The sequence below is a fragment of the Euleptes europaea genome, chromosome 10, assembly GCF_029931775.1.
Source record: "Euleptes europaea isolate rEulEur1 chromosome 10, rEulEur1.hap1, whole genome shotgun sequence".
NCBI lineage: Eukaryota > Metazoa > Chordata > Lepidosauria > Squamata > Sphaerodactylidae > Euleptes > Euleptes europaea.
The window spans coordinates 60939368-60963685 of record NC_079321.1 but is presented as its reverse complement, the minus strand read 5'-3'; the positions used below and the strand labels follow the sequence as shown (position 1 = coordinate 60963685).

Here is a 24318-nt window from a genome sequence, read left to right as displayed (position 1 = left end):
CTACTAAAAAAAACCCCTCTCTACCACTTTTTCATGTTCTTTCTCATGCTTTTGTTGGCTGATCAGGTGCTGCTTTGGTAACACTTTAAAATCTGAATTGGGCTTCCTTCTATTTCACTTCATCATCCCAGCCTGCTAGGGATGATGAAACAAACAGAGTTACATATTTCGAAGTCAACTGAAGTCAGTGGGCTTAGAAGGGCATAACTCTACTTAGGATAGTACTGGATATCCCAGAGCCAATCAGATAACAGCCAGGGCAAATAAAGTTTCATTGCACTCACTCTGAAGATGTAATCCAACTCTGGTCACACCAGGATGTTCACACAGAACAGGCATCCAGCTGAAGACAATACAGCATGAATGGAAAACTCCACCCTGCATATGGATGTCTATCCAATCCTACCCTTCTTTATTGTGGACCCACGGTCCCGCTGCAAAGAGGACGGCAGCTGGGCTGTGCCGGCTTAAGTAGGCACAGGGAGGGGTGACGTCAGGACACCCCACCTGCCTTGGGAAGGGAGGGGGAGAAACCGTGAGGCAAGCATGGCCTCGCGAGATGGCGGCAGCCCAACCTGAGGGACCATCTCCCCTTCCCCTGTATCCTGCCCGGTAAGTCCACAAGGGTGGGACCTGTTTATTCAGGTCCCCCTTTTTTTTGCCGCACAGTATCTGCTTTCACAGAAACATGAATGTTGAAAAGGCAATAAGGACCTGTTCCTCCCCACCCCCATGACCCCTTACTTTTCAGGGCTGTAAAAACACATGGAATGAAAAGCACTCATACTCCTTCCCTTGTCCTCAGTTTTCAATTTATCAGGCAATCTATAAGCATCTTAAAATTCAGGAAAATGTTACAGTGTCAGCAAAAGTTTCTAAATAATCTAAAAATCTATTAAAATATTTTGACAATATTGGCTTTTTTGTTAACTTAATAGCTGCATAAATATCAGATTCTAATAGGCAATTCAGATATCTTTCCATGCAAGTGCCAACTGTGAAGAAATAGTTCTATTTAAATATGTACTTCTAATATGGAAGCTTTTCAGCTGCATAAATAATTCCTCCTAACCTTTTGCTCCTGCTAATAAAGTGCACATTTCAATAAGGGACAATAAAACTTAATTCTATAGCCTTTATTGATTTGTTTCAGCAGTGAAACAATCATAAGTTCACCGCAGAGAGAAAGAATGTCAAGGGACCTGAAGAATTATAGACTCCATAGACCATAATTAGCTATAATTGCAATATTTAATAAACAAGACTCCTACCTGTAATGGCAATCAGAACTCCTCGCTGAATTGTGCTTGGTGTATGTATGTGTGCTGTCTTTTTTTACAGCGCCTTCCAATATGCTAGAATATGCTAATAATAATCAGGGGCTTTATTCATGCATTGTCAGATATGCTTAAGTAAGTGTTTTCTTCTTTTGTGAGAAAAATCACCGCTACTGTATCTCTTTGACAAAGCAGATGTGATAAAGAAGATGAAGAATTTGCATAGATCTGTTACACATTTAAATGTAATCCTGATTAAAGCACCATTTTCTGCCACTTAAACAGCCCTCAGAGTGGCTCAATAATCTCTATCCTATTGTTTGTCCTTTCCCAGTTTCCTCTAAATTATACCACTCCATATTCCACTGCATATATGAGCTATGTCTGGATACATTCCATCAAGCCCTTGGTGCACTACACATTGCCTTTCAATATGATGGAGGAGCTATATGAGAGATCCATGTAGGACCTATTGAACACAGAACACCATTTGTAAGCTCTAGAAAAGAAAAAAAAGCATTCTAATAACAGGCAATTGGCAATGCCTCCTTATTTTATGCTGTATTAAAAAAACATAATTTGTGATATCTAGTTAGGCACACATTCATCTCAAATGAATTATTACTGATTATAGAAATTATTTGATTCCTATTCATATGTACCTGCCCATTAGGACTTCTCCATCCATTCATTTCAAATGGAGGAAGCAGATGTTTCAACAATGCGTAAGAATGAATCCATGCCTACTGAAATGAATGAGATATCTTCCCTGGTCATTGGCAAGTCACCTCTCTGACAAAGAAACAATTGTGGTGTGTGAGTATAAAAGTCTGGAGTATCTGATATTAGTTGTATGTTGTCACCTTATCTAGGGATAAGCTATACAATTGGAAGGTAAAGTTAGTCCCCTGTGCATTACTGACCCATGGGGTGATGTCACAACCCAACATTTACTAGGCAGACTATGTTTATGGGGTGGTTTGCCATTGCCTTCCCCAGTCATCTACACTTTATCCTCAGCAAGCTGGGTACCTGTACTCATTTTACCGACTTCAGAAGGATGAAAGGCTGAGTAAACCTTGAGCCGGCTACCTAAAACTAACTTCCGTCAAGATCAAACTCAGGTCGTGAGCAGAGCTTTTGACTGCAGCACTGCAGCTTACCACTCTGCACCACAGGGCAATTGCTAGACACTAGTGAATTGCAGCTTCTGAGAGGTCAGTTCCCTGCAAGTAAAACCACCAAGGGGCAAAAATATCTGGCAACACTGTTGCAGCAAAAACTCCATGTGCTACTGAGCTTTGAGCTATTGTTTTTAAAAGTGGCTATTCTACCATTAGAATATTTGATTATATTAATGTATGAGTTGGGTGCCATTAGTAGCATGCTAAGAAGCTGAAGTGACCCCATTGTGAACTTTACATTAATGGCACCTATGCATTTGGCTCAGCCTGGTCATGATGCACACTGAGGTTTCTCTTGGAACATGGTTTTGTGATTGCAATACAAAAAGTGCAGGACATGGGTTGGTAGATTTGCACGACCTTACTATATGAGATCCTACTTGACAGGACAGTACAAAGACCATAAGTAGAAAGTGATGCTGTGTGAAGAGGATGCTAGGAACCAGTGTGTGCTGACTGCATATAGACTCCACAGACAGCAATGAGAGTTTAAAACAGAAAATGCAGAACTTGCATGAAATGCTGTGTCCAAAATCAGAAGCAAAGAGCTTTGCATTAGATCACTGGAAAATAGGGTTGTAAGTTGGTCGATTACAGTAGATCTGGCTCCATTTGAGGCATCTTGGGTCTAGATGGGATATTATATCAGGTGAGACTGAAGGGTTCAACCCTTCCCCCCCCCCCCACACACACATGCACTTTTTCTTCTTTTTTCTTGTCATCCTTTGAATTTTGTCGGATTATTTTTTTTACAGTTTTTAAGCCTTCCACTGACTTTATGAAGCTGCCTGTTGACCTTCAAATGAAACTGAGAATGGACAAAACTAGCCATTCTAATCCTTCCTATCCAATTCTGAAGGACAGATTTACACACTAAAAATTCTTCCGACACATTGTTAGGTAGCTCTAGGGAAGGGATTTAATGGTTAGAAGGGACCTTGCTTTGAACTTCGAAAGGAATTTGAGTTTAATAATCAGCATATAGTGGAAAGAGAAATAATCTTTCAATTAGACTGTTCAATGGAAGTAGAACAGAGTGTAATGACTTTATCCAGCTCAAGATATTAATAAAATATACCAATAACTACATGCAAACAAAAAGTTTGAATCCTAACCACTCACAGGGCAGAAGGAGCAACATTTGATCATCTGTATGCTTTGCTTCTGGTGCGTGTCCTTATGCTACTAGGACAGCAACCACTCTTCCTTCCCCAGCAGTAGAAAAAGAAGTAGTAATAAAAACCTGACCTGGATAGCATCCGACCTGGACAGGTCAGGTTAGCCCAATCCCGTCAAATCTCGGAAGCTAAGCAGGGTCGGCCCTGGCTAGTATTTGGACGGCAGTCCTCCAAGAAATACCAGGGTCATGACGCAGAGGAAAGGCAATGACAAACCACCTCTTGCCTTGAAAACCTCACCAGGGGTCACCATGAGTCAGCTGTGACTTGACGGCTCTTTCCACCACAATAAAGAAAGAACTTAGAGGAAGAGAACAGACAGAAAGGACCTAAAAATGCTGCTGGGTAGGACTAAGAGTCCAGTGCAGTGCTGGCTGGTTTGGTTTCCACACAGGGACGGTCTCGTATGGTTTCCCATTACTGGTGTGGCTGATGATAAAGTGCAGCAGCAACAGCGCTTCTATGTGGCAGGTTCCCTCCCAGTTTCCTTGCCCCAGTCCACCAGCAGTGCCCCATCCCCTGGGCCACAGGTTTTTTTTTTTTTTGCAATATTTAAAATAATATTAGATTACTTTATTGTTATAAAAGGTAAAGGTCCCCTGTGCAAGCAACGGGTCATTCTTGACCCATGGGGTGATGTCACATCCCAACATTTTCTAGGCAGATTTTGTTTACGGGGTTGTTTGCCAGTGCCTTCCCCAGTCATCTTCCCTTTACCCCCAGCAAGCCGGGTACTCATTTTACCCACTCGGAAGGATGGAAGGCTGAGTCAACCTTGAGCCGGCTACCTGAAACCAACTTCTATCGGGATTGAACTCAGGTCGTGAGCAGAGCTTTGGACTGCAGTACTGCAGCTTACCACTTTGCACCATGGGGCTGCACTTTATTGTTATATTCTATACTAAATGACACTACATGGAGATACAATTATAACAATATGTAAAACAGGTTTTTTGAATTCCCAGTTTTCTTTTTTTTAAAAAAGTCTGCAGCCCCCTCCCTTGTGGACATATGCCTTTCCCCTCATATCTCTGCAAGAGAAGGGGCTAGAAGCTCACTTTTTTAAAGAAAAGAAAGCTGGGAAATCTGAGAACCTGTTAACACATATTGTTATAATGTTACATCAATATTCTAGTGCTTAAAAAAAGCCTCCCGGTAGGGGAACAGCTGCTGTGGGGACAGAGTCATGTCTGCCATGTGGGTGGGAAAATCAGAATTTTCCCACCAACACAGCAGCCTTCCAGGCTTTCCTGTAATCCTTCTCACAACTTGGCAGCAAAGCAGGTTTGAGAAAGATCAGAGAAAAGCTTGGAAACCCAGCAAGATGCACAAATGTATCTCAGTGCTGTGAGGAAGCGGGGTGGGTGGAAGGAACCCGCTTCCCAGCAAAACTGAACCCATGGTGCAAAAACCCATTTTGAAATGGCCTGCAAAAGAATCGGACTCATCTTTTCGTTTGAACAGGTGTGTGCAGGTCACTCCTTTTGAACTCAAGCACTCCCTGTGTACTTTTTGTCCTAGTCTGCCAGCGCATACTGCATGGAAAGTGGCCCTTAGAGCACTTGCACACTTGAGGTTTAAATTGCCTTTGAGCCTCTTCTGCAGCATGTGAGTGAATGCGTAATCGTCGTTAAAGCAGATTAAAAAGTAGAAGAGAGGCTTTTATAATTCAAAGATACATTTACATTTGCATTCCAAACTGATTTAAGCAAAAACCTCTTTAAGCTCCATGTGTGGAAAAAGCTCCTTGAATAAATCAACAACAATCTTATGCCGAGGCGCCCAATGTGGGTAAAAAGCATGCTGAAATGAATCTTCCTTCACGATGCTGATGCATAATTTTGGGGAAAATGCAATTGATACAAGCTGAAAGCAGATTTATTACTCAGGGAGTCAAAGTTGTAGCAATTTCTTTTAAAAACTGTTGTGGAAAACATTGATTGTTGTTGAGATTCTTAGCCCAACTACTACCCTGAACATGAAAGCATTTGATTGAAATAAACAAGCCTGGTTCATCTGGTAGAAGAAACATATTCTTAACCATTGTTATTCTTCCAGTTTCCTGCATAATAATGAAATGCTTGTCCCTCCAAAGACAGCCTAACAATGTCAGCAGCTGTAAGATTCTGAACTGACAACCACTATCTGGTGTCTTAATCTGCCTGCTCAACATCTCTTTATTAGATGACTGTTAAGGGATCCTGGTCGCAATGGGGATGTCTTGCTATTGAGGACCCTTCGACAGATGTAGTGAGATGTTCAGTTCTTAAGCTGCACTTTCTGGACCAAAATGAGCTTTAAAAAATTAGATTCTCTTTCTTAAAAATAGAGAGGAGGATTTACACATTAATGCTCTGGAGAGATGTTGCTATTGTGCTTCCAAACTCCACGTTCTGACATTGGCACAGCTTTATTTCTTTATTAAAAATACTTCCGAAAGCAGTGCGCTCACTTGTTGAGAACATCGATGATCACTGAGGGAGCAAATGTCTGCCCCACAGATGTCCAACTGGCTCAACTTTTTGGCAATAAAATAAGTTGCACTATTTCAGTTAAAGTATACTGAAGCCCTAATCATCTATTGCAATTCCCACAACAGAAGAATCTCTAACTTTTTAAACCATTGAAACCACTTTGGCAGAGCTGTGGTAATAAACCCCATCATATTCTAATTTTCTGACAGCTTGATAGAACCAATGTTCTTAGTAGTGATAAAATGAAATGAAGCACTTGCTTTCCCATAGGGAAGTCTTTCACTCCTACTGTTTGATGCCAACTAACCTTCACATCTGCTGTTTTCCCACAGGTCCCTGTAACTTGGCATGATAAGAGGCAGAGTGCCTGAAGAGGCATTTCCATTATACAATTCTAACTTCCTTTCCCAAACAAAAGGCCAGGGGGTGCTTAATAAAATAGTTTGCAGTCTATACCTCTAAGAGAATGGCTCTGTGCAAATTTCTGAAATGATTATCTGATCATTCCTCAAGTAAGTGCAAAAAAAAAACACATGTGCAGAGAGAAGGGACTTCTATTCCTTTGCGCTAATATAAAATTAAGACTGCATTTAATGCAGATTAGATTTATGTTAATCGAATAAAGGATCACTCCATCTCTCAAGTGGGGAAAAACCCATAATGAAATGCACAGAGCTGTAGCTCTTCTTTTTACCAATGAACCTGAAACTAGTCACTGATGACACATGTAATTCAACAGCACCGCTGTTACTATTACATATTATTCAGTGGGAAACTGCCTTTAAAGCACTGTCTTAAAGCAGTATTTCCAAGCACTGTTTTTGCACATTAGAAAGAATTTATACAGAAATAAAAAGCACCCAAGATTTTTTTAACACAGTACAAAAGATATATTCAATGTGTTTCTAATTAAATATTTCAGAAGATGATGCTACATAGAGGCCATTTATGCTTGGTAATTAGCAGCACGTTCCAGGCTGAATTGCCCCGCATATTTTTTTTAGTTTTTCACAGTGAACCGTCCTTCAGGAAGTGACTGCGAAGCCAACACATACCTGCTTCGCATTACTAAAGAGCCCCTTTAACGCAACCTTTTGTGTTTGTTCTGCCGCCGCAAAGAATCTCCTCAAGGAAACATGCAAAATCACAGCTGTGCGTTAGCTATGCAACCGGCGATTGCTAATGGCTATGCAAACAACGAGCAGGTGAGTGGGGTGAGTGTGGAATTTCTCCTTTTGCATCGGGACCATGAATAGTCATTTTAAAGGTTGCATTTAAAACAAGAACTTTGAGAGAGCTTCAAAATTGACCCTGCATAAATGGCCAGAGAAAGATTAATCCCAAATGAAATATTTTAGTACAGACCTACACAGCTTGTGACCTACTCCCCCAAGCGCCACCAGGCCTGTATGCTGGTTTACAAAGCACCAGATAAACCGCTACCTTTGCTGTCTGCCTGGATGACAGAAAAAGGGGGTTGACAAGTAACTAAGGGCAACAACATACTTCTGGGCTACACTGGCTATGTTTAAAGATACAGCTACAATGTTTTGGCAACAGCTGACATTCTCTGATAGTTTGACTGATATGCTAAACATATTTGAATGAAGCATTCTTAGCAAAAAGAAAAAAAAAGTAAAATATTTCTGAGAGATTACTGGAAACAAGTAGCATGAGATGGTTAAGTGCTCATTTCTCATTCTTTGCCAATTTATCATAGTTTGAATCCCTCTTTCTGTGTGTACAACACATATGGAGAATATTTATATACTTCCCTTCTATCCTGTAAGAGATCTCTATGGAAGTTTACATTAAATTAGAAGTACACAAACAGTGCATTCCTGAAGGGGGGGGCAAATGCTCTTAGGAGCCGGCATGGCCTCTACGCCAGCATCCACTTGCACCATGCAAACTAGCATGGATGCCGGTGTAGTGATACTACACACCTTCCTACCACCTAGCTTGCATGATTCACCCAGGCCTGGCTAATTGCTACTGTTCAACAGCAGCCACCCCATAAAAGCCAGTGTAGTGTAATGGTCACTTGCTACTGAAATGGACTCATTTTCTTCCATACCTCCTCTAGAATCTACATGCAGGTCGCAGCCAGCACCTTCATCACCTTTTTCCTTTCTGCCAAGAATGCCTAGGGTTCCAGAGAATGACATATGTATTGAGAACCCTGGTGATGTCTTGGATGGTGATCTGGAGTCAAAGATGTCTAATAAGCCAGAAAATAGCATTCCCAATCATTTAGAATCATCCTTGGTGCAGGCTGCCCCGAGCACAGACTGCGATTATGACTCTAATATATTATCTGACATCTATGCTAAGAAAGACCAGTTTGTACCATCTGTCCAAAAATCCTGGGAGCAGGAACTACAAGAGGAATCTTTTACTATGGCTCCAGATCTATGTCACATTACTCCTCATTCTGCTGAGGAAAGTGATCGGCAGCAGGAGAAAGCTTCATGGGGTACTACTAATACTAGCACGGTGACATCTGGAAAAGAAGCAAATCAGGAGGCACCCTCTTCAACTAGAGAAACAGAGAAAAATAATAACATCAATCCCCATGCCTAAATGAGTGACCTTGTCAACTTGTGTGAAATAAGTCCCCGAGAACATGCAGAGATACCGTAAAATATCACAAGCCACTCTAACTCAAATCATGCAATGTCAGGCCATTCCACTTAAAATGGCTGTGTATATATAGATTCAAGAGGCAACCTTGATAAAAGTAGTACATTTTAGTACTTCTGACATTGTAAGTTCCAGTGTACAAAATGAACCATCCACTCTCTTGAGTTCTTCACACCACTTGCCAGTACCATGTTGACTAGCCTCTGGGATCAGAATTCTGTCCTGGAATGTAAACGGTTGGTATAGCAGGATAAATGATCCAGAAGTCTTATATTACTTAAGAAAATTTCAGATAATTCTTCTCCAAGAAACGTGGGTTACAAGATCTATTGAATTGGCAAATTACATAGTTTTTGAAGTTCCTGCATATAGAAGGGAGCGGAGAGGGTGCCTCTGTGCAGGATTGGCATGCCTGATATCTTCCAGCTTAAATTGTACCCACGTCGAGCAACTTATCTCTCCTAAATCTATTTTAGCTATTCTAATTACTCTTCCTACTCCTCTTGCTCCTATCTTGATTGTTGTAGTTTACTTTTCCCCGAACCTGCTGAAGGAAAACAGCAATATGCTATGGGAGGAATTTTCGGACTATATAGGGGACATTACTGAGCAACATCCTAAGGTGCATTTATTACTCGCGAGAGATACAAATGCTTGAATAGGACAAAACGACGAAGCCATCTTGAACTCCCAACTGACACCTATTTCAACTGAGCTTTCCCCCTTTTTATATGAGAGGGTGGTCTAGGGACAAGAAAATTAACCTTTCTGGCAAACACCTATTCACCTTTACTTTGGAGAATAACTTGAGAATCCTAAATGGGAATAAGAGCTTTAAATCCTCTGGAAATTCCACATGCTTAACCTCACAAGGTGCCAGTAGTGTAGACTATATAATAACCTCTTCCATTCTCTTTCCATGGATCTCTAATTTTTGAGTAGGCTAATACAGAAATCTCTCCTCCTCAACCTTTTCACCTTAAGGTAAACCCCAAATCTTGGAAGTCTGTTCATATAGAGAGGAAACAAGTTAAATGGACTGCAGAATTCAAAGAGAAAGTAATAAAAATTATACATTTTAATACCTGTAACCTTCTCGATGGGAAGTCATTTCACCAACTCCAATTAGATCAAATGCTTGACTTATATTCAAACATTCTAGAAACGTTTAAGTCAGTCTGCACCAAGACTGTGCAAACCTCCTCTTCTTCAAAATTAAAACAATTTGAGCATAGAAAAAAATTGGTTTGATGAAGACTGTTGAAATGGTCTAAGAGACATTAGAGCAATGGTTACAGTTTCAGACTAGGATCTGAGAAACACAGGCTCAAATCCCTGTTCTACCATGGAAGTTCGCTGGGTAACCTTGGGCCAGTCACACACCCTAAGCCTAACCTACCTCATAGGGTTGTTATGATGATAAAATGTAGGAGAGGAAAATGATGTAAGCTGCTTTGGGTCCCCATTGTGGAGAAAGGTGGGGTATAAATGAAGTAAGTAAATAATAAATGTAGCTGAAGATTGGGGATAGATAAAAGGTAGATTAGTGGGTGGGTGGGAAGAAGAGAAGGAAGCAAGGAAATGTGAAGATATGAGAGATGCCAGGAGAAAGGATAGAGGGAATATGGGGATACAATGTCAAGTGAGGTCCCCCCCCCCAAGTCTTTGCAGGTTCCCCCATACTGCAACAGGGTCCAGTCCTGCAGCCAGTACTGTGTAATTGGGCCTTGTCTGGTGGCTGGCACTGTGCAACTGGGCAATAATTTTCTGGGGTAGAGGCTGCAAGGGAGAGGAAAGAAGCTGAATACAGGAGGGCAGATCAGTGTAGGTTGGCTGGTGGCTGAAAAAGAGGGAAGTAAGCAGGAAAAGGAGAGACCCTATGGGTGTCTTCAGGGAAGGGAAAGAGGAAATAGGGGGAAGGGGATAGTGAGATCCTCCCCTCCAACTCTTGTGGGTCCCCTGCTTATTGTTTTATATTGCATGAGGAAAGAGAAAGAAAGAAAGAAAGAAAGAAAGAAAGAAAGAAAGAAAGAAAGAAAGAAAGAAAGAAAGAAAGAAAGAAAGAAAGAAAGAAAGAAAGAAAGAAAGAAAGAAAGAAAAAGAAAGGTTTTTCAACTTCTGATATTTTGTTTGGTTTCAATTATATATTTACTATAACTTTTTTTCTAAAGAGATGTATTAAATTGAGAAAGTAATATATCTTTATAGAAAGAAAATATAGGGGAAATCCCTGAAATTTCCTCCTGTTTGCTGGATTCTGATACCAGTTTCAATAACTTCATTTGCCACACCTACTGAACTGTATCCTTGAATATAAAGTTTGTTCATGCAAATCTGTGCATAAAAATCAGGTTTGCCACATGCTTCTAACGAAATATGCAAACTGTATCAAATTAGTGGTGCATGCATCACAAAACCGCACCTGTCATCCTAACTTAATTTAATCTTTTCTAAAAACAACAACCCAGAACTGGTAAACTTTTTAAAAAATGTCATGTTTTCCCTCAAATGACATGGTTACATCTGCCCGTCTGGTGGAAGATAAATGAGATCTTTATTTTTAATAGAATGAAGCAAAGGGAATCATAGACAGATCAAAGTAGTATGTGCTAGTTTTCCTCTCCATAGAGATGGGTTTAGCCTCACTGCCAAGGAAATTCCCTTCTGATAGAAAAAGTCAGCTAAGCTTTTCTGGATTGGTGGCTGGGTTAAAGGCAAGAAACGAAAGTTAGCATAAGTGAATGTATTTTACAGTGGACTAAATAAGGTAAAGGTACAGCTTTTGTTAGAACCACATTTTTTAGATTATACACAAATCAATTGCAGGGGGGTTAGTTGGCTGACCTCTAGGTATTTTATTTAAGATGCCATACAAAAGTTTATATTTCACCTCCATAACCTTTGAGACATTTTAAAGTCTGGGATACAAAACATGTCTTTGAACACATCCTATAAGATCTAAGATCAGTTACAAGAAACAATCAAATACAATGGCCAAGTTTAGCTTCTTTATCTGTCCCAGGACAGTTTAAAGGGTCCCCCCCTTAAAAGGCATAGATTCTATTCCTTTTAAGATTATAGTCAAGACGTAGCAAATATTTCGCAGTTGAAAGTGTGGCAGTTGATTTTCAGAAAAAAACATTCTGCCAAGTATATTGGACCAAATCTTGGAACCAAAAACAAAATAAGAAATGACTATTTAAAAAAGAAAAGAAAAAAACACTGCTTACAACATTTGTTACATTACAGGAAGGCATTTCAGACTGAGCTTCGTAAGTTATTTCAAATATAAATTTGATTATTTAACCTTTTTCTACCATCCTGTGTTTTTGATTTTCATTACGGTGTTTGTTATTTATCAATATTTTATATGCTGTTATTTTACCATTCACATTTTCATACCACATGTCTAATGCATTCTGATTTTCTGTACCTTCAGGGCTGCTGTTTTGTCATTCTGTGAGTATTGTGGTGGGTACTAGGGCAGTGCATTTGGATATGCTGAACTGAAAATAAACCCATAAAAGCTGCTTCAGCTTTTTCAGGTTTATTCTCAGCTGAATATCAAACCTGGAAACCTAGCCTCAGCTGTATAGCTGAAAAATGATTTGGCTTTTTTTTTGGCTTTCGGCTTTCCCCATGGCCTGTTGAAAGAAATGGGTAGACATGGCCTCCAGAGACCAGGTCTACTGCCCATTGAAAGAAATGACAATGAGTAGACTTGGCCACCGGTGGAAGATGGGGCATCCCCTTGGGGACTCATCCAATTGGATCCCCTCAACCAAACTTCACCAAACATGGGGGTTCCTCTAAGGAGAGTCCCGAGGCATCCGCCACAGTGGTGCAGACTGGGAGCTGCTCCCAGCATCTGCTGCCAGAGGTGTCAGTTTTATACTAAAATTCCTTTCTGCCATGAAATTATCTTACGAATAATTTATAGATGCCATATGATCAGGGAAATTAATTGTAAATAGAAGTGTTTTGAGTTAATCAAGGTAAATGCAACATGGCTTTTTCATAGTACTGATATCAAAAGTTTTTCTTACCATATATTGCTGTATAATATGCATTTCCATACCAGAAACAAACACTTGCCATTTATACTTTGTAATCACAAGCCATTATATACACAAGTTCAAAAGAATTATGGATATAATCCTAAACACACATGCAAGGGAGTAAACACAATTGAACTCAATGGGATTTACTTCTGTGTATACATGATTAGGTTGCATTGCAAGTCGCTTTTTCCAAAGCAACAGGAAGTTTAAAAGACAGTTCTATGCACTTGAGACATGAGGAAAAGTGGCATCTGCTACTGGATCAGTATTAATTTATTTTACTGTGTGGGAGCCAGAACAGGTAAAAAATAATAAAAGAAAAGAACTGTTTCATTTTAGTTGTAAATCACAGGTTAAGAAAGCAATTTTCTCTGCCAAGACAGAACCAAAGAGAAGTACATGAACTCATCAGGTGTGGTGCCATTGTGCACTGATGATAATTCACATTTTCACTGTCTATACTGTGCCACTGAGATAAGTAAGCACTCCTAGAATTCCATATTAAGCAATGTGTGTTCAACATAACACATACACACTGGAATTCCAAATCTGTTCATAAGCATATTCAAGTCAGAATCAGCTTGTACAATTACCACTATAAGGTGGTGAGATGATACACCGTGACAAGCATTCTGTTAAGTCAATGAATAAAACTCAAGAGAAAAAAGTGTTATCTATGTTATGAAGCAGCACTTAGGTTTGAAAACATCTCTTAGAAACAGCTCTCATGTTGTTGGTCACTATGTGTGAACTGACAAGGCAAAATCATAAATTTTTGCTAACGTAGGTGCAGTTTCCAATAAAGCACTAGCCAGGTTGCTTTAGCTTTGAATTCAGTGTACTATTATTTTAAGAGTATTGTAACTCTAGGTGTGGAGCTGATTTTACTTACATTTTCAGTCCAATGTTGTGCTGTGCCTCTGAGCATCACTATCTGTATTTGGGATTCCTTTGTGTCATGGTATCTTCCCAGCCAGAAAAAGAAAACACAGTAGCCCTTGTTCATGTTACAGTGAATGCATGTATAACTTGCATGTACATGTGTACAACTGTTTGTAAAATAGGGTTGCCAGCTCTGGGTTGGGAAATACCTGGAGCTTTGGGGGGCGGAGCCTGAGGAGGGCAGGGTTTTGGGAGGGGAGACTTCAATGCCATAGAGGCCAATTGCCAAAGCAGCCATTTTCTCCAAGTGAACTGATAGGGATGCCAACCTCCATGTCCAACTGGAGATCTCCTGCTATTACAACTGATCTCCAGACGATAGAGATCAGTTCACCTGGAGAAAATGGCCACTTTGACAATTGGACTCTATGGTATTGAAGTCTCTTCCCTCCCTAAACCCCACCCTCTTCAGGTTCCTCCTTAAAAACCTCCTGCCGGTTGCGAAGAGGGACTTGGCAACCCTATGATCTGATCTCTATTGGCTGGAGATCAGTTGTAATACCAGGAGATCTCCAGCTAGTACCTGGAGGTTGGCAACTCTATTGTAAAGAGTCAACAAGAATTCACTTTACAAATGAAACCAGGGGCCAGTCCCTGGTTAAAGGTGGGTTTCAATCACATATTCAACTGTATATGCACTGAATGTAACATGAGAATTACTCAGTGCATGTATAAAGAACAATGATGGGTACTCCGTACATGCAAGTTATACGTTCATTGTAACTTGTGAACAGGGCTATTACTACTACATGAAGCATGCCTTTTGGTCCTGATTTTGTGCAAGCAGGTAAGGATACAGCATTCTTTTTAAAAACTGAAACCAGAGTTCTTACCTCTCTCTTGTTAGCCCCTTACTTTAATTCCTGGTTTATTTTGCTCTTTTCAAGAGGGGATGATGGCATTCTCCCCAAAAGTTTTCTCAACCACAGGGGTGGGGGGAGAAGGGGAGGGGTAGGTTAGTAAACTATATAAAATATCCACAGCCACGGAGTCCCAAAGCCCAAAATAATAAGTAATATGGATAGGTCAATAAGACTACTTACACTGAATGTCAATGGATTAACTTCGGATCTTAAGAGATATAGGATATCTAAATTGGCGAAAAATCAAAAGATTGATGTAATATGCCTCCAGGAAACACACAAGGAAAAAAAATGACAGAAAGCCGCTGTTAAATGACCTGGCCTGGGAGACATTAGTAGAAGCCAGAAGTGACACTAAAGTTAAAGGGGTAGCAGTATTGATTCATAAGAATTTAAAGCAACAAACAAATATATTAAAGAGAAAAAACAAATGAACAAACAAACAAAAAACAACACTGATCCTGAGGTTGTTGCTACCCCATGGTGGTGGGGAGAGTGGAATATTGGCTTATGTCTCTGGTGGTGGTAACTGGCAAGGCCTACATTTTGGCAAAACCTAAGGTGGAGATCAAGAAGCCTACTCATTATCCTCCTGTTCCCTGCCTGCATGAGCACACACCCACAAACAAAGATAACACGGAGATTTTTAGTTGTTAATATTCTGGGAAGAAAATATATTTTCCAGAAGGCAATAGTCACTCATCAGCTCTCCAACAGGTTCAGATTGTAAAACAATGTGTAAATTTGAGTGTTAGCCTCTTGTTGAACAAATGCTAACTATTCCAAAATCTTGGCTAACGTTTCAAAGATAACTTTGATAACCTTTTGCAAAAAAGATACTGTGGGAATTACCGTCAATCACAGGAACAACTATTGTGCCTCACAGTGGTTGGCACTAATAGCTATTACTGGGATTTCATAGTTTCATTTAATATTAAGAAACCATCTGGAGTATTTAAATTATGTTGTAATACAATGCTACTGGTTTTGCTCAGTTCTGGCAGTTACTTTATCTTGCTGCAATGAGATGTAGACATAAACACAGACGCAAGATCAAATTCAAAACTGTCATACTTGCACAATGTCACTAAAATCGACAGGACTGAACAACTGGCAAAGTCTTGTTTCATTTCCAGTGCCAAATAATGCTCCTGACAGTGGCCGCCATGCACTGCAACCAATGCTTGTACCTTAGCTCTGAAATGTACACCAAACAGAGATCTGTCAAAGCAAAGGTCTAAATAGAATTTAGGAAGAAGATACAGGTGGCAAAGATTTTGGGTCCAAGACTGCATATGATTTGTTTCACTTATGTATTTATCCTAAGATACCATAATGATCTGTAAAGGTAAAGATCCCCTGTGCAAGCACCAGGTCATTTCTGACCCATGGAGCGACATCACATCCCAACGTTTTCTAGGCAGACTTTGTTTACGGGGTGGTTTGCCAGTGCCTTCCCCAGTCATCTTCCCTTTACCCCCAGCAAGCTGGGTACTCATTTTACCAACCTCGGAAGGATGGAAGGCTGAGTCAACCTTGAGCCGGCTACCTGAAACCAACTTCCGTTGGGATTGAACCCAGGTCATGAGCAGAGTTTGGACTGCAGTACTGCAGTTTACCACTCTGCGCCACGGGGCTCCTATAATGATCTGAGCAGGATATACATTTGGTAAAATAAGCAAACAAAAACCCCCTCCATGCCTCATTTCTATAGAACTATTTCTGGGGAAATCTAATAATGGCGCTTACTGCATATTATTCATTAATATGTGTAATGGAGCATTACTAAGCTGTACATAGTGCTCCACAACTCTTTCCTCTTTAAAATGTGTCCCACAGGCAGTAATACAGTTCCTTATAATCTTTTAGAAGACTATCACCGACATGACAGAGGTTTCCAAATTAAAGCTAGATTCAGAGTTCCAGAGGTGATGTTGTCTGTTCCATGGAACATCCAACTAGATACAGGGGTAAAAAGGTAAAGGTATAGGTCCCCTGTGCAAGCCCGGGTCATTTCTGACCCTTGGGGTGATGTCACATTTCGACGTTTACTAGGCAGACTTTGTTTGCGGGGTGGCTTGCCAGTGCCTTCCCCAGTCATCTTCCCTTTACCCCCAGCAAGCTGGGTACTCATTTTACCGACCTCGGAAGGATGGAAGGCTGAGTCAACCTTGAGCCGGCTACCTGAAACCGACTTCTGTCGAGATCGAACTCAGGACGTGAGCAGAGCTTTTGACTGCAGTACTGCAGCTTAGATCCAGACTTTAAGGGAATGGTATTTTCTTTGGGGTCCCTTTTTGGGGCAGAGCCTGAGGAGGGCAGAGTTTGGGGAGTGGAGGGACTTCAATGCCATACAGTCCAATTGCCAAAACAGCCATTTTCTCCAGGTGAACTGATCTCTATTAGTCGGAGATCAGTTGTATTATCAGGAGATCTCCAGCCACCACCTGGAGGTTGGCAACCCTACTCTGAGTGAGCAAAATAGTGAAATTAATCTTCGCCTGACATCATCTGGCAAGTGATGAGGCCTACCGTCTGCATCTATTATGCCCCTTTTGGAATGGAACAACTTCCACGTCCAGGCTATACTCCCCACCTGGTCATATATCTCTGACCACAATACATATTAAAAAGGGATATAACAGATGCAAAGTCTTTGTGAATGCATTCAGCAAACAGTGGTGTCACTTAGCATGGGAGCACAAAAAAACACACCAAGATACAAGGGAGCTGTGGATGCTGGACTGATTGTAACTAATTAGCAGAAAATGAGTTTTTTGGGGGAGAAGCGGCAATATATTTTAAAGTTTTATGCGTGTTCGGTGACCTATTTATTTTATGTTATCAGATCAATAGACCAGGTACAGTATAATGGATCCCAATACCTGAGGCAGTGCTAAAGAACAATTTGGAATGAGAAAAGTATTAGTTTTATGAAGAAGTTTATGTTAAGGCATCACACTCCAAAGATACATGGTACCTGGATTGGTTTCAAGACTCTCTATTGTAGACACCAAATCATTTGCCCCAGGCATGCTTCAATGAAGACATGAGACAACAGCTTGGGTTTAACTAGTTTAATTAATTATTTAAACTGATCTGCATCATAGTTAAATATGCTAACATATTTAAGTGGGCGAGCTATGCCAGGCAGCCTGCTTGTGGCTGCCTTTGTTGGCAGACCCACCCTGACTCCAAACACAGCCAGAATCATCTGATGCCTGTTTATCATCCCCTGCATACAATGTGCCAAGAGGTGCCCAGCCCCAGCCCCTTACCTGATATGCTGCACAGCCACTACCAGGTTCAGAAGCATATTGCTCAGCACAAAGCTTTCCCAAACATTCCCAGCAGCTCCCTGCTACACAGCCACTGATGTGCTGTTCTGGACACTCCCTCCACCACTTTGGATGTCTCAAGGCGCTTGTGGAAAATCCCTACCTATCCTGATCAGCCCACCCAACACCTGCCAAACTAGTTATGGCTTACGCAGTCAGCGCCTAGGCCTATTTAACCAACCTCCATCATGACATCACAAAGGAGGCAAAAAACTCATCCCCGACAGCCAATTTGGGAGAACCCCAAAAATTCCTGCTTGGCACCAACAGGGATCAGCTAATCCCACGATGACTAAAGGCCAGGTATGTGTAGGGCTGTTGAAAATTTTTTTTTGGTAAAATTCAGATTCGGCAAAATTTGGCCCATTTTGATGTGGGAAATGCCGAAGTCTGAACTCCCCTGATTCCGATCTGTGGAATTCTGCACCAAGTTCCGAGTTAGGGGAAAAATTCGGCCGAATAAAGCCATTAAAAACATATTCGTACCTTTCTGCGGCTCCGGGGGGGGGGCATTTTTGGAGGTAGAGGTCCCAAAATTTCAGCGTAGCTTGAGGGGGTCCTTCTTGCAAGAACCCCCAAGTTTTGTAAAGACTGGGTCAGGGGGTCCTGAGATATGGGGCCCGGAAGGAGTCCCTCCCAAAATTGCCCACAGGAATAAAGGCATTAAAAACACATTCGAGCCTTTCCGCGTCTCTGGGGGGGGCATGTTTGGAGGTAGAGGTCCCAAAATCTCAGCATACCTTGAGGAGACAACTTCTTGCAAGAACCCCCAAGTTTTGTAAAGATTGGGTCAGGGGGTCCCGAGATATGGAGAAGGGGTCCCCCCAAAAATCGCCCACAGGAATAAAAGCATTAAAACACATTTGTGCCTTTCCACGGCTCTGGGGGGGGCATGTTTGGAGGTAGAGGTCCCAAAATCTCAGCGTACCTTGAGGAGACCCTTCTTGCAAGAACTCCCAAGTTTTGTGAAGATTGGGTCCGGGGCCCCCGAGTTATGGGGCCCGGAAGGGGTCCCCCCATCTGCCCATTGGAATAAAGCCATTAAAAGGGATGTACTAAAATGAATGACAAGTCAGCCCATTGGAACCAATCGGAGAGGCTGCCCAGCCCATTGAAGATAATGGGAGAGGGGAATGTCGGTTGACTTGCATTGACTCCACTGAAATACATTACAGGGGATGTACTAAAACGAATGACAGGCTAGCCCATTTGAAACAACAGGAGCAGCTGCACAGCCCATTGGAAACAATAGGAACCAGCCAGAGAGAGACTCACTGACCCACAGTTAACCACACAAAGTTGGCAACCAGTGAAAACAGTAGAAAGCAGTCCCACACAGAGGCAATCAAGCCCACCCCCCAGCAGAATAGGTAAACCCACCCCCCTTTGGCTTTCCTCCTCACACACACACACACTCAGAATCTCCACCCCCCCCCACATACACACACACTTTTAGTCAGACCCCCGGGCTGGGGTAATGGTACGGCCCAACTGCCGAGGAAACCAGACCCCCAGGCCAGGGTAATGGTACCACCCAACTGCCAAAGCAACCACCAGACCAGACCCCCAGGCAGGGGTAATAATACGGCCCAACTCGAATGTGTTTTTAAAGGCTGTAATGGGCAAATGGGTGGGGGAACCCCTTCCAGGCCCCATAACTCGGGACCCCCTGCCCCAATCATCACCAAACTTGGGGGTTCTTGCAACAAGGGTCACCTCAAGCTACGCTGAAAGTTTGGGGCCACTACATCTGAAAATGCCCCCCGGAGGCGCATAAAGGTGCAAATGTGTTTTTAATGCCTTTATTCCTGTGGGCAATTTTGGGGGGACCCCTTCTGGGCCCCATAACTTGGGACACCCTACCCTAATCGACACCAAACTTGGGGGTTCTTGCAAGAAGGGTCACCTCAATCTACGCTGAAAGTTTGGGACCTCTACCTCCAAACATGCCCTCCCAGAGCTGCAGAAAGGCGCAAATGTGTTTTTAATGCCTTTATGGTTATGCTGCTGATTCAGAACCCCCGAATTTGCTGAGTTTATTCGGTGATCGCCCGAAACTCGCCGAATTCGGCTCGTTGTTTTCCCGCCTTTTTGAATTTAGTTCCATCCGAACTAGAAACCGCCGAATTGGGGAAAATTTTGCTGTTTTTGGTTTGGGATGAACCGAATCGACAACCCTAGGTGTGTGGATCAGAAGCCAGCAGCAAAAGCCTGCTCAGAGGAGGTGCAGCTTGGACAGCCACACCTCTCTATTGGCTGCTACTCTTTCAATGACCCAAAAGGTCTTTGTACCTTTTGAATCCCAGTGGGCCAAGGCAAACTGCTCTCCAGCTTTAATGCCAGGAATTCTACTTCTCCTGGTACAATTATAGGATTTCATTAATTAAGAGCATGCAGGTGTGAGAACATGTCTTATGACAGTACCAAAAAGGCTATACTTGTACTGATGACTGTTTGTGGACCCAGTGGCAAGGGGGGGTGGGGGGAGCAGGGCGACGAAGAAAACCAACACCAAACAGATTGGTGAAAAATAAGCCACAGCTTCATTAAATACAACAGCAGGAACACTGGCATAGCATGGAGACATATCCAGCACTGGGCAACCTGCCTTTCGCTCAATAAAACCCAGCCCCCCCCCCATCACACCTGCTGAGGGGGAAAACTACTAAGAGGCAAGCCTCGGGATCTCACATGGGTGCACACTGCTGTGTGCTGAGAGCCAGCCAACAGCCCCTGAGCTGGGAATGCCGCTGAGTAGCTCCACCCCCAAGACCCCATAAGGGAGTCCCTGAAATGAGGGAGGCGGGCTCAGCCTCCCCTCACAAATGCATCCGCCCCAATGCCCAAACCACAACCCAAGTGGTAACAGAAGGTAAAACAGAACAAGATAAACCAAAAAGATGCAATCCGTAATGACCGAAACGTAAGGGGTGGGTGAACAGGGGAACAGGAGGCTGAGTGAGGGAGCATCCCATGCTACAGCCTAGCTAAATAGGGGAGGAGTGGGGGCAAGGGGCATACCTCCACTGCAACTCCTTGCCCAGGCCAGTCTGCAGCTCTGCGTGATCCCTGGGTTCGCCTCCGGAAGCCTGCTGCTGACCTGGGCTGCAGGGCTGCGCCTCTCCTTCGAGCCCCCCGCTGTTGGTTCCAAGCTGGCAGTATCGTCTTCCCTCCACCCACTCCCAGACCCAAGCTGCAAACATGGCCCCTAGGGAGCCATTGCTTCTCCAGGATGACTGGGAGGGGGTTAAAACGCCCAAAGACTTCAACAAGCACCTGTTATGGTGAAGGCCATTTCCATTCAGAGCAGATTGTGTACAGTGAGAAGATAGAAGTCTCCAAGAAGGGGAATAGTGATAGGAAAAGGAAAGAAAAAGGCCTACACAAAAAGGAGTCTATAAGAAATAAGGATGAAATATAAAGAAGCAGACGGAAGACAGAGAAACTGAAAGACAAAAATAAGTCTTAAAAAAAAGAATTTGTGGAATAGAGTGCTACTAGCAATTGGGCTAGAAGATGCAGTTCAGGGGGGAAAAGCCTCAAAATGCTTTCTAGTCCAGCCTGACAATCAGAAAGAATACAAGATCAAAGTATTCTACCACACCAAAAAATGAAATTAAAGCCCTGTAGTGTTCTTCGGTACCTCAATAAATGCTCTGTGTCATCTCTTTATGTCCCGGGACTTTAATCATATTGGCTCTTTCTAAAGAAAAATTACACCCTTTAAACTTTCTCCAAATTTTGTTTTATGTGAGATCTTCAAAATATCTCTGCCATTAAGGCAGCTCTAGCTGATTAGTTACTTCTAACAATTTCTTTAGCTTTTTCTTCTCATAAAAATCTTTCAAAAGGCAATATTCACAACTTCTGTAACAGCATGTATCACAAGGTATAGTTTCTACAGTATCTGCAGCTACTAAATATTAACTTGTCCACGTTTCCCAGAGGGAGCTGAATTTTCACCACAAATACACATTAATGCTTACTTTAAGCTGAAAGCATTGTGGACCCAGGGGCAAGGGAGGGAGTGGGGCAGGAGAGGAAACAACACCCCACACACAACCAACTGGGGGAAAGTAGGCCACAGCTTTAATGAGCACATCCACTGGCACTGGTATAGAATGAGGACAGACCCAGCGCCAGGCAATCCACCTGCTGCCTTATAAACCCAGCCCTCCAGCTTGCCTGCTGTTGGTAGGGGAAAGCGTGGAGTGGCAAGCCCCCAGGATCCCACATGGGCAGAAGCCACTGAGTGGTTCCTTTGCTAGCTGGTGGCAAAAGCCAGCCGACAGCCCCTGCCCAGGCATGCTGCTGAATGGTGCCACCCCCCCAAGACCCCATAAGGGAGTCCCCAAAATAGGGAGGCAGGCTCGCAGGCACAACCTCATCCCATTGGGATCCATCCCAATGCCCAAACCGCCATCTCAGCGATGACAGAAAACAGAATAGAAGCAAATACCCAAAAACTCAACCCGTGACAACCCAGATATAAGGGTGGGTGGGCAGAAGAGCTGGAGCTGCAGCCCAGGAAGTAATTAGGGTTGCCAGGTCCTACCTCTCCTCCGGCGGGAGACTTTTAAGGCACAGCTCGGGATTGCACGGCAACGCGTGGATGCGCTGATGTGTGTGCACATCACTTTCGGTTTACAACCAGAAGTCCCACCTCACGAGAGGCCTTATGCCACTCAAACTCTTAGTTTGAGTGGCATAAGGCCCCTCACGAGGCGGGACTTCTGGTTGTAAACCGGAAGTGACCTGCAGCGGCATGTATGCGCGTGCACGTTTGCCCGCCGCCCGTCGGCTGGTCAGCGGGCAAAGGGGCAAATTGCAAGGGGTTTGCCCGCCACCACCGGGCACCTGGCAACCCTATAAGTAATGGAGGGCCAGGGTGGCCTGCATAGAAAGAGTGCGCACAGGCTGAGTTCCCAGCTGGGTTGCAGGGCCTCTGCCTCTTCAGGGGTGCATGCTGCGGTGCAGCGCCAGCAGGATCAGCCTCCCTCTGACCGCTCCCAGCCCTGGGCCATAAATGTGGACCCAGGTGACTCCGGGCCAGTTGCTTTCAGATGAAATAGCAAAATACAAATGGTGATCCTCAAAATACCTAACAAATTTAAGAAAGCCACTGCCTCTTTAATGGGGAGATCGGTCCATTCTTAACTGCATGTTTCTTCCTTTCCAAACTGGCAGAATAATCGTGTGTTACATATACAAACAAAAGTAATTAGTATCATTTCATCTATTCTTCTCCCTTTTAGAACCATATACGATTGATCTGACCTTTTCTAGAAACGTGTTAAAAATGCAATTCCCCCACCATACCCCTTTAAAAAAAAATCTGTTTTAAATTAGAGGGATCTCTATGAGCAAATTCTAAAAAGGTATCAGTTTATCTGTGTATTTTTCTCTTTATAGTAAGCAGGGAGACAGTGATAGGCAAGGGACTTCACAGCCCCAATATGACCCTGACAAGCTGCAGAAAGAGTAAAGAAGAGCTTATACATTTACTAGTGGAGGGGAAAATGGAAAGAGTAGCAATTCTCATTGGAAGAAAGTGAAGATAACACTTGGAGCATCCTCCACCCTTATCTTCTGGGATTATGTCCACAAATTTTACATGACTTCATTTGTTTTACAGCTATGACAAATAAAGAAGAGAAAATAACTTGTGATTTCCTTCCCCATGCTTTTAGGACTTGTGTATAGTCAGACATCCTGCGTCACTGGGTTGGAGTTTGTGGGAGGTGGACTCCATTTATTCAGTGTGGTCTTACAATGCCTCAAAAAAGGCCTGACAAATACATACTGCATTCAGAAAGTAACTTGGTCTTAATTTGCAGATATAATGGCAATATGAGATACCCATGACAAAACTCTCTACCTGGCCAATTATATTCATTTTTCTAGTTAGAAGGGTGTCTTTGTACATACACTGTAACAAATAAAAATAGTCCCAGTGCTATTTTGGTGTGTCACAACAAACTCAAACATCAAGTGCCAGAAATGGGGGCCAGACTAGTTTTTAGGATGAAGAATGGAGGTTTTTTCACTTTCTAATGAATACAATAGCACAGGTTGATTCTACTGAAATATAAACATAATTTCCCATAATAAATTGCAATCAGGAATAAATAAATACTTAATTTAAGTTAAGGAAGGAAGAAACAGAGAAAACTATCTCATTTGCCATGATACGGAAGACAACAAAAATGAACACACTGATCCTATGCATGTTATTCAGAACTGGATTTCACTATGTTAAGTGGGGCTTACTCCCAATAAGCGATCAAAAGACGACAAACTGAAGGTATTACTCCAAGAAAGCTGTTTTTTTACTTTTCAAAATTGTAATGCATAAACT

At 42.5% G+C, this 24318-nt stretch overlaps 1 protein-coding gene across 2 annotated transcripts in view; it reads right to left on the bottom strand.

Moving 5' to 3' along the window:
• The window catches only part of GRIK2 (glutamate ionotropic receptor kainate type subunit 2), a 662376-nt gene that overhangs the window by 141568 nt on the left and 496490 nt on the right, over positions 1-24318 (bottom strand). The window lies entirely within an intron of this gene.